Source organism: Chelonia mydas, chromosome 8, assembly GCF_015237465.2.
Source record: "Chelonia mydas isolate rCheMyd1 chromosome 8, rCheMyd1.pri.v2, whole genome shotgun sequence".
Taxonomy (NCBI): Eukaryota; Metazoa; Chordata; order Testudines; family Cheloniidae; genus Chelonia; species Chelonia mydas.
In genome coordinates this window covers 42,442,184-42,451,046 of record NC_057854.1, presented here as the reverse complement: position 1 = coordinate 42,451,046, position 8,863 = coordinate 42,442,184, and positions in this window count along the sequence as shown.

Sequence of the window (8,863 nt, the reverse complement as noted above, 5' to 3'; positions counted from 1 at the left end):
GGCAGGTTATTCCCTAATTCATCATTTTGAGGGTGCTTGTAGTTTTCTCTGAACCCCCTGGTATTGTCCACTGTCTGAAGCAGGGTATTGCATTTTATGGGTCATTGATCTGATCCAGTCATGACATTTCCTATGTTCCAACAGTGATAGATCAATGTCTCATAATATTTAGAATTCAGAATATATGTTCAAAATAACCTTAAAACACATCACACCATATTACCGAGCCTCTTACATTGCATGAAAAAGGGCCCATTTAAAAATATTTGACACGGATGCCAAACTTTCATGTGCATTAATATGTCCATGCAAGTGCTGCATTTGCATATGCAAATATGGGTATGCACACCATTGTGCAGGCACAATTCCAGAGGCACTTTTGGAAAAAAAAAGTGACCCGGAGAGTTTACATTGATAAGCAATAGAATTTCTAATGCACGGATGCAATGTTTATGAACAGGATCATCCATTTGTCCACAGTCTGTAGAAATGTTTTTACCCTTTGATGGAATTCCTGTGTTCCCACAGTGCTGCTGCCAAGGCTTTGCATTCTGAATTATAGATACAGCAATCTGAATTTTCATGTCGGTTGGTGGTGGCATGTGCACAAAAGGAAAGGAAACGCTGCCAACGCTATTGATTCAGCTCACATCCATCATCTTAAATGCTCCTTTGAGTATTAAAGCTGTTGATGCCAAAAGTTACTGTGGGGACTGTGGGCTCCTGGCAGAACTGCTCTGTCATTGAACAAGGTCCTTGGGTGTATCCACAGGGTTAGTGAGTTGTCACCAGTGAACTGCAGCATTGGCTCTTTGCCGATATGAGTCCAAGACTCTGAAGAAGAGTAGAGCAGGTCTTGTCACCTCTGCAGCTCAACATACACATGAGCCCATAAAGGGAGGGGGTTTAGTGAGGAGTGGCAGGTCAGGGTGCCATCAGGAAACTGACAGGAGCCAGCTCTGCCTCCGCTTTGTCTAATCTGGCTTGGGCAGTGGAACGAAGGGTCTGAATGAGGTTGGAGAGCAGGCTGGGGCTCCACCCACACAAGACTGAAAAAACATTGCTGGCTTGGGAGAAGCAAGGGGAGGAGAGAGCAAAGATTGTATCAATGCAAAGAGAAAAGGTCTCCACCATGTGCAATGCAGGTTAATAACAGAGAAGTACAGTTACAGCCTAGCCCATGTTCAGGCAGCACCTGCAGCCAAGAGCCCCTTTTCCATCTGGGTCTGGCAAGGCCAGTGTGGCCTGTTCTTTCTGGTGCAGTTCTTATTCCAGTTATCCATGCATTGGCACCCTGAGATCATAGAATATCAGGGTTGGAAGGGACCTCAGGAGATCATCTAGTCCAGCCCCCTGCTCAAAGCAGGACCAATCCCCAATTTTTGGCCCAGATCCCTGAATGGCCCCCTCAAGGATTGAACTCACAACCCTCGGTTTAGCAGGCCAATGCTCAAACCACTGAGCTATCCCTCCCCGATCAGGAGAGACAGATGCCTGTGGAGCACTTGAGCTACAGATCCCTTAGCTATGCTCTAAGAAGCTGACAGCTGGCCATTCCCTACGAGGGGCCTTAGCTTTGGAATTTCCTTCCTCCCATTAGCCTTCTGAGCAAGCTGCAAGTCCCTTTTTTTTGTGGCCATTTAAGAAGAGGCTGGGATCCTTTAGAATTATAGGGAGCTCAGAGGTGGGGTTATTACCATGTATTTAGCATGGTGGACCAGGTTTGTCGTTATACTTTATGCACAGCTCAGTCTGTGGCTGGAGGGTTCTGTTTGCACTGTATATCTTCATAACAGTAAGGAGTGCCGAGAGAAGGATACTTAAATTGTAATAACTAAATAAATTGTCAGAGATTTCCAAGCCCTGTAATTGAGATGTGGGGAAGGCACATTTATCTTAAAATATAATTGAAGCCTCGGAGAGACCAGTTTGTTTCAATGGCACTTAATTTTTTATAAAGAATGTTTTTTAATTGGTGGCTGACGTGGAAGCTCATATACTGTTGTTAAGTATGAACATGAGGTACAGGAAAGGAATGCAATTATGATTCTGCAGAGAAGACACTCATCTTTCTTACGGCAGTGTGTTTTTGCTAATATACTGCACACTGAATGCACTTGAATGTAGAGAGGATAATTCAGAAAGTTCTTTGCTTCTGTTGTTAAATGAGCACCAGCATCAGTCTGCAGAGGGGCTCAAGAATGCACAAGTTTAGAAGGATAATAAATGTAAATGAAACACCTATGAAGTCTGCATGTGTCATGGCTCTTGGTGTGTTCCTTTGATTGGGTTGATTGGAGAGTGGTGTAGGAGGCAATTGCAGGTGTGTGTGTGTGTGTGTGTGTGTGTGTGTTTACATATATATTTCATTTAATGAAATGTACCTGGGGTGAAGAGTGCCAGCCTCTCTGATGAGTGAGACTGGTAGGCAGAGAGCCCCCAAGAGTGAAAGGCCCAGCTATCAAGGTGGGAGAGGAGCCAGAGAACCCAGACACCAGCTGAGTGCAGGGGACAAAAGAGGAACAAATAGGGATGGGGTGCAGGTTAGAGGGTCACAATGAGGGACCCAGAGGGGGACACCAAGCTGAGAACTTCCGGCATCCATCCATCAGTGGATGCTGCCCAGCAGAATTCTGCCTGGATGTGTGCACAGCCAGGGACGACAAAAAGCCTCGACCATTACAGAGACTGAGACCCCTGGCTCCTGTAACCCGATGCGTAGCCACAGGACAAGTGCATGAGCAGTATGAGCTCCCTCACAGGGTATGTCTACATCCAAAACACGCCTGAGACAGCCAGTCCCAGATCCAGGTCAACTGACTTGGACTTGCGGGACTCGCATTACGGAGCTAAAATTAGCAAGTGCAGACAGTCCTGCTCGGGCTGGAGCCTGGGCTCTGAAACCCTGAGAGAGGTATGACATCATCCAGGGTACAAGGTGGACTGTTGAACCACTGTGTCCCTTTAATTCTCCAGCCCAGGGTACCTTTTACACTGCTGTACTTGTGACAAGTAGCCTCTCCAGGCTCTGCTCACACACAGCCATCAGTATGTAAAAGCTTACCCAGCACAGTTACATGAATAATCTCCCAGCCACTCATGAACTACACATAGGGCAACACCCGCAAATCCCTCAGTCCCATCCTTGCACCCCAAGAATGTACATTTTACACAATGGGGGGGGGTGAAAGCTTGAACAGTGTAAGCTCATTAAACATTTGTCATTCCATCAAAGGATAATGAATACGCAACAGCCTTTGTTAACCTGAGTAGAGATTCCCCAGATACTTCAACCAAAAGACCACGGGTTTAGATAAACAATGATACAAGTTTATTAACGAGAAAAAGACAGATTTAAGTGATTATAAGTGATACAGGCATAAAAGGTACAATTGGTTACAAAAGAAAATAAAAGGATAAAACCACAATCTAATTCCTAAACTTTACCAAACTAAGTAAAATTTGAAGCAAACAGCTTTCTCACCCCACCAGATACTGCAGGCAGTTCTTAGTTCACAGGCTGGATTTCCTTTCAGCTGGGACCACTCCCCTTAGTTCAGGGTCCTTCAGGTATTCATTGATATTATGAGCAGAAAGATGTAAGGTGAAGAGGAGGTAATGGAGAAGCCATTGTCTCTTAATTTATACCCTCCTCCTCTCTTTGAGGATTACAACCCCTCCACCCTGCTGGGGTGCAGAAAATTAGTCTGTGGCATACATGAGATTTGAAGCATCTTCCAGGTGAATTGTAAATCACTTGTTCACACCATCTGCATATGTGAGGGATGCCATGCAGATCTTTTGTTTACTGTCCCCCAGATGGTGAATGGTGGCTTCAGTAGCTAATGGTTTTCTAACACCTGTAATCAGTACTTTGTTGATACTGTGGGTGTTACCCAGAGTTACAACATGTTTCAGTAATAAACATAGCAAAATCTTATAACTCCATATACAGTGTTGATGCAAATGTTTTAACAGGACAATGATGTTCAGCGGATTATGACTTTTCACATGAAACCCCCCCCAAGGCATACTTTGTACAAAATATGTTATAACCATATAAAAGTGGAGAATATGGGTTACAGGGTGTTATATGGGTACAGGGTGTCACATTCAGCAGCATGCTTCAACTCAAACCTGGAGCGACTATGTCAAGGGGCAGGTATGCTGCCATGTAAAAAAGCAGGTGGGGCAGAGAGACAAGTGAAAGGGCCTGAGTCTTTCCCCACTGCTGAAGGGACCATACCTATCAGAAAGGGACATGTCCTCTTCACCTCACACAGTGTTTGCATCTCTACTCTGGACTGAGTGGGGAGTTCCATCTCCACATCCTGAGGAATACTGCAGCTGAGAAGTCAAGAAAAGCTGCCAATTCACTTTAATAACATTCCTGAACAGCTGTACTTGCCTTCCTTAAATACTCATAGGAGTCCTAGGCTGTCTACATTATGTGCTGGGGATGTGATTCCCCTGCTCGTGTACACATCCTCACGCTGTTGCAGTGAGTGCTATCATGAGTACAAAGAGCAGTATAGTCACAGTAGCATAGCACCAGCAGTGAGGCATGGCTGAGCTGTGCCAAGTACAAACCCTCTTACAAATGGTGGGTATGTTCTTGGCATGGCTCAGCCATTCCCCCACTGCAGTTGCCCGAGCTACGCTACTGTGGCTATTTTTACTTGTGCTAGCTCTCCTCGAGCTCCCGCAAGTACGTGTACATGAACAAGGAGTTCATACCCCTCACTCGCAGGGTAGACATAGCCTTAGCTAAATGGGCTCATGCAGGACTTGGAGTATGGCTACACTGCAAAAAAAGCTCTGGGGCAGCGAGTCACAGAGCCTGGGTCTACAGCCTTGAGCTGGAGGAGTGTGTGCTATGGTGCTAAAAATAGCAGTCTAGACGTTCCTGCTCAGGCTCTGAAACCCAGCGAGGGGGGACTCAGAGCCTGAGCAGGCACATCTACACAGCTATTTTTAACACCACAGCATGAGCTCCCAGAAACCCGAGCCTGTGGACCTGAGCTCTGAGACTCGCTGCCCTGGGTTTTTTCCTCTTTTGCAGTGCAGGTGTACCTTTAGAGCCCTCAGCATTCACACAGCCAGCCTGACTTCACTGATTTTCCTCTTAATAAAAATTTCATTTACAGAGTAGAAACAATTCTATATGTCTTACATGACCAATTGCACACCATGAAAAAGGAAGGAAGGAAGGTTTGTTTAGTAAGACATTGAACGAGTGCTGACTCGACCGGGTCCAATTCCCAACTCAGCCACAAACTGCCCTGTTTGACCTTGGGCAAGTTATTTAATCTAACCTGAGCCTAAATTCCACTACCTACCTTGCAGGGATATTTTGAGGGGCTCAGCTACTGCAGTGCAGCATAGTTTACCGAACACTCAAAGCACAGAGTTTACAAACAGCAGACATATGTTCTCATAAGTGGTTTGTTGAAAATAACAAATTAGTAAAACTCAGGGTCTGTTTGTTGCTAATCTGTGAACAGGAAGAAAAGGCCCCATTTGTAGAATAAATGATCTGCTCAGAGTAGTTCACCCTGCTCTACCGCTGAGTCTACCAGCAAGGGAGATAATCAGTGGCAGCTGTGATGTTGCCTTTGTGATGTTTACACCCATCACCATCTAGGATCTGGAGGGAGACCAGCAAATCGTTGCACACAAGTCATCAGTAGTAAGACTTGCCAATATATTGTTGCTCTTCCGGCTGAACGATAGCCAAATCTGGAGCCTTTGCAGGGTGGCTTCTGTTTGGATGAGAAATTAGTGGCACGGAGTCAGTTATATTCTTGGTGTAATTAGTGTATTTACACCAATGGACACAAAGTCCTGTTTCCCAGGAGAACAGTAAGCAAGTGCAGGGCCCAGGAAGCCCAAATCAGACACTCCAGGCCTTGGCCCAAGATGCAGCTGTCTCTCTGCCTCTGATTCTTTCCAGGGTCATTCTGCAACCATTCACTCATTCTCTCACTCACCTGACAGCCATCCCCAGCGTTTAGAATCTAGGAAATGCTGTTAGCGTTACACTCTCCAGCTGGCTGCCAGGGCTTTCCTCCTGGCTCCCAGCATCTCCTTTGTGTCCAGCTCTTTAGCACTACAGAAAGCCTTGGGGCTTGTCTACATGGGGAAATTGACTGTCACAGTTATTGTGGAATAAGCTGTTTTGAAATAGCTCCCTGTGTGGAAACTCTTATTCTGGAATAAGTGCGTCCACACATGGAGTTATTCTGGAATAGTGGTAGTGCTTCAAATTCACACCCTACCTTACTGCGGAATAATTTCCTTGTGCAGACAAACTGCTCAGTGCTATTGGGCACAAAGGAAAATGCATTAGCACCCCTATTCACTTGAGACTGTAGCTATCTTGCAGCCAAGACCCCTGATTACTGGCCATTGGTGACTTTCAGCATAACCACATGCCATTGTTGCACATTTATACAAAGAATCCAGCTATCCATTCATTTATCCCCATACAAATCCATCTATCCACCTAGCTATGCTGGTTTGAAAATGGGAAAAAATGTCATGGACTTTTAATAAATCACACACCATTTCCTTCATCAACGTTCCAAAATTGGTGGAAATTTTTAGTGAAAAATCACCTCTGAGAAAGGGTGACCAATGCTGTTGTGATGGCTAGTATCATGCCACTCATCGCTGTGGTATCTGAACCACACAACCCCTTGGGAATAGTCCTTTCAAACCCCTGTCGGAAGGCCAGGACAGCCAGGATATGATCTCATTCCTGTCAATGCACTGAGTTTCTCCAGTGCAGGCTAGAGATGGACAGGGATGTCATATACAGTGTGGCTGTGCCTGTGACCTGTGGTGGGATGGGCCTAAGTCTGTGTGACAGTCCCCTGGTGTTATCCGGACTGTGATCTGCTAGGTCACTCCAATCCTTGACTCTGGGAGCTAGTCTTACCCTGCTCTGCTGTGAGAACTCCCACTCCTGGCCTGTTCATGCAGAGCCTCTGGCATGTAAGCTGCTCCTTGGACGGTGCAACTGAATGACACTAGCCAATGCCTCCGGTCTCAGACACAACCCTAGGAACCTCTGTCTTGCAGTGTCCAGTTCTGCCCGCTGGATGCTGCAAGCTTGTATGAGTTCGTCAATTTAACAAAGAAATTGATATGCACTAGCTTGTTATCCCAAGGGGAGCCTCTGACACACTTCAAACCAAATGCACTGCTTCAGGGAGAATAAACAAACAAGTTTATTAACTATAAAGATAGATTTTAAGTGATTATAAGTAAGTCAGATTTGGTCAAATGAAATAAAAGCAAAACACATTCTAAGCTGATCTTAACACTTTCAATGCCCTTCCCACTTAGATGCTTCTCACCACAGGCTGGCTGGTTGCTCTTCAGCCAGGCTCTCCCCTTTGATCAGTGCTTCAGTCTCTTGGTGTGGTGTCTGTAGGTGTAGGTGGAAGAGAGAGGAAGAGCATGGCAAGTGTCTCTCCCATTTATCATGTCCTTTCTTCCCTCTTGGCTTTGCACCCGCTGCTCCCGCTCCAGAGTCAGGTGAGCATTACCCCATTGCAGTCCAAAACTGTGCTTGTTTGTTTGAATAGTACGGCTGTTTGACCGTGTGGGTGTTTGACTGAAAAGTGTGAATTGGGAGTGCTTTGTTCCAGATGGGCCTTGAGTGGCTGATTAGAGGGAAGGCTTTGAGCCGGGCTACCTGCTTCGAGCCAGCAGCCTTATAAAAAGGCAGCCAGTTGCAAACCGAGTGAGCAGTGAACCGAGGACAGGCAAACAGAGGGAGTTTGCCTGGGAGGATTTTGCACAGAGTGTTTCTGCCTTTCAGCCTCCTGCGAACAGTTCTTACAACATCTGAGGAGCCTCTTAGAAGGGAGAAATGGATAGTGAGCGATCAGCTGTTGTGACCTGCTCAGAATGTGTCATGTTTGTCTTTCTCCCAGAGTACAGAAGCGACTTCGTCTGTATGAAATGCAAGCTGGTCTGCATTTTGGAAGAGAAGGTTAGAGGACTAGAGAACCAGGTATCAACCCTGCGTTGCATCAGAGAAAATGAAGATTTTCTGGATAGAAGTCAGTGTTTGGTCCTGCAGGCACAGCATGCTGAAGTATCAGAGAGTGCAGTGCAGAATGGGGAAGAGTATTTTCAGCAGGTGACCTCCAGAAGAAGAAAGAAGAGAACCTATGTACCCCCAATGCAGATAGAGGTAAGAAACCATTTTGAGGCTCTCTCCGCAGGTACTACTGTGGAGAAGGATTTGGAAGAGCCCTCTGAGAGAAGGTATCAGAAGGAGACGCCATCGGCCGGAAGGCATGGGATGCATTGTCCTAGGGATGGGGGTTCCATGACCACCATTCCCAAGAGGAGGAGATGGGTGGTGGTGGTTGGGGACTCCCTCCTAAGGGGGATGGAGTCATCCATCTGCCGACCAGACAGGGAGACTCTTAGCAGAAACTGTAGTTCAGATCTTACATTCACAGCAAATGGATTTTGGCCCTTCAAGAAGTGTGTTGCTTGCCTGGAGCTAGAATCCAGGATGTGACGGAGTGTTTGCCGAGACTGATCAAGATCTCGGACCGCTACCCCTTCCTACTTCTCCACGTGGGCACCAATGATACTACCAAGAATGACCTTGAGTGGATCACTGCAGGCTACGTGGCTCTGGGAAGAAGGATAAAGGAGTTTGAGGCAGAAGTCGTGTTCTCGTCCATCCTCTCTGTTGAAGGAAAAGGCCCAGGTAGGGACCGCCGAATTGTGGAGGTGAATGCATGGTTATGCAGGTGGTGTCAGAGAGAAGGCTTTGGACTTTTCAACCATGGGATGTTGTTTCAGGAAGAAGGATTGCTAGGAACAGATGGGATCC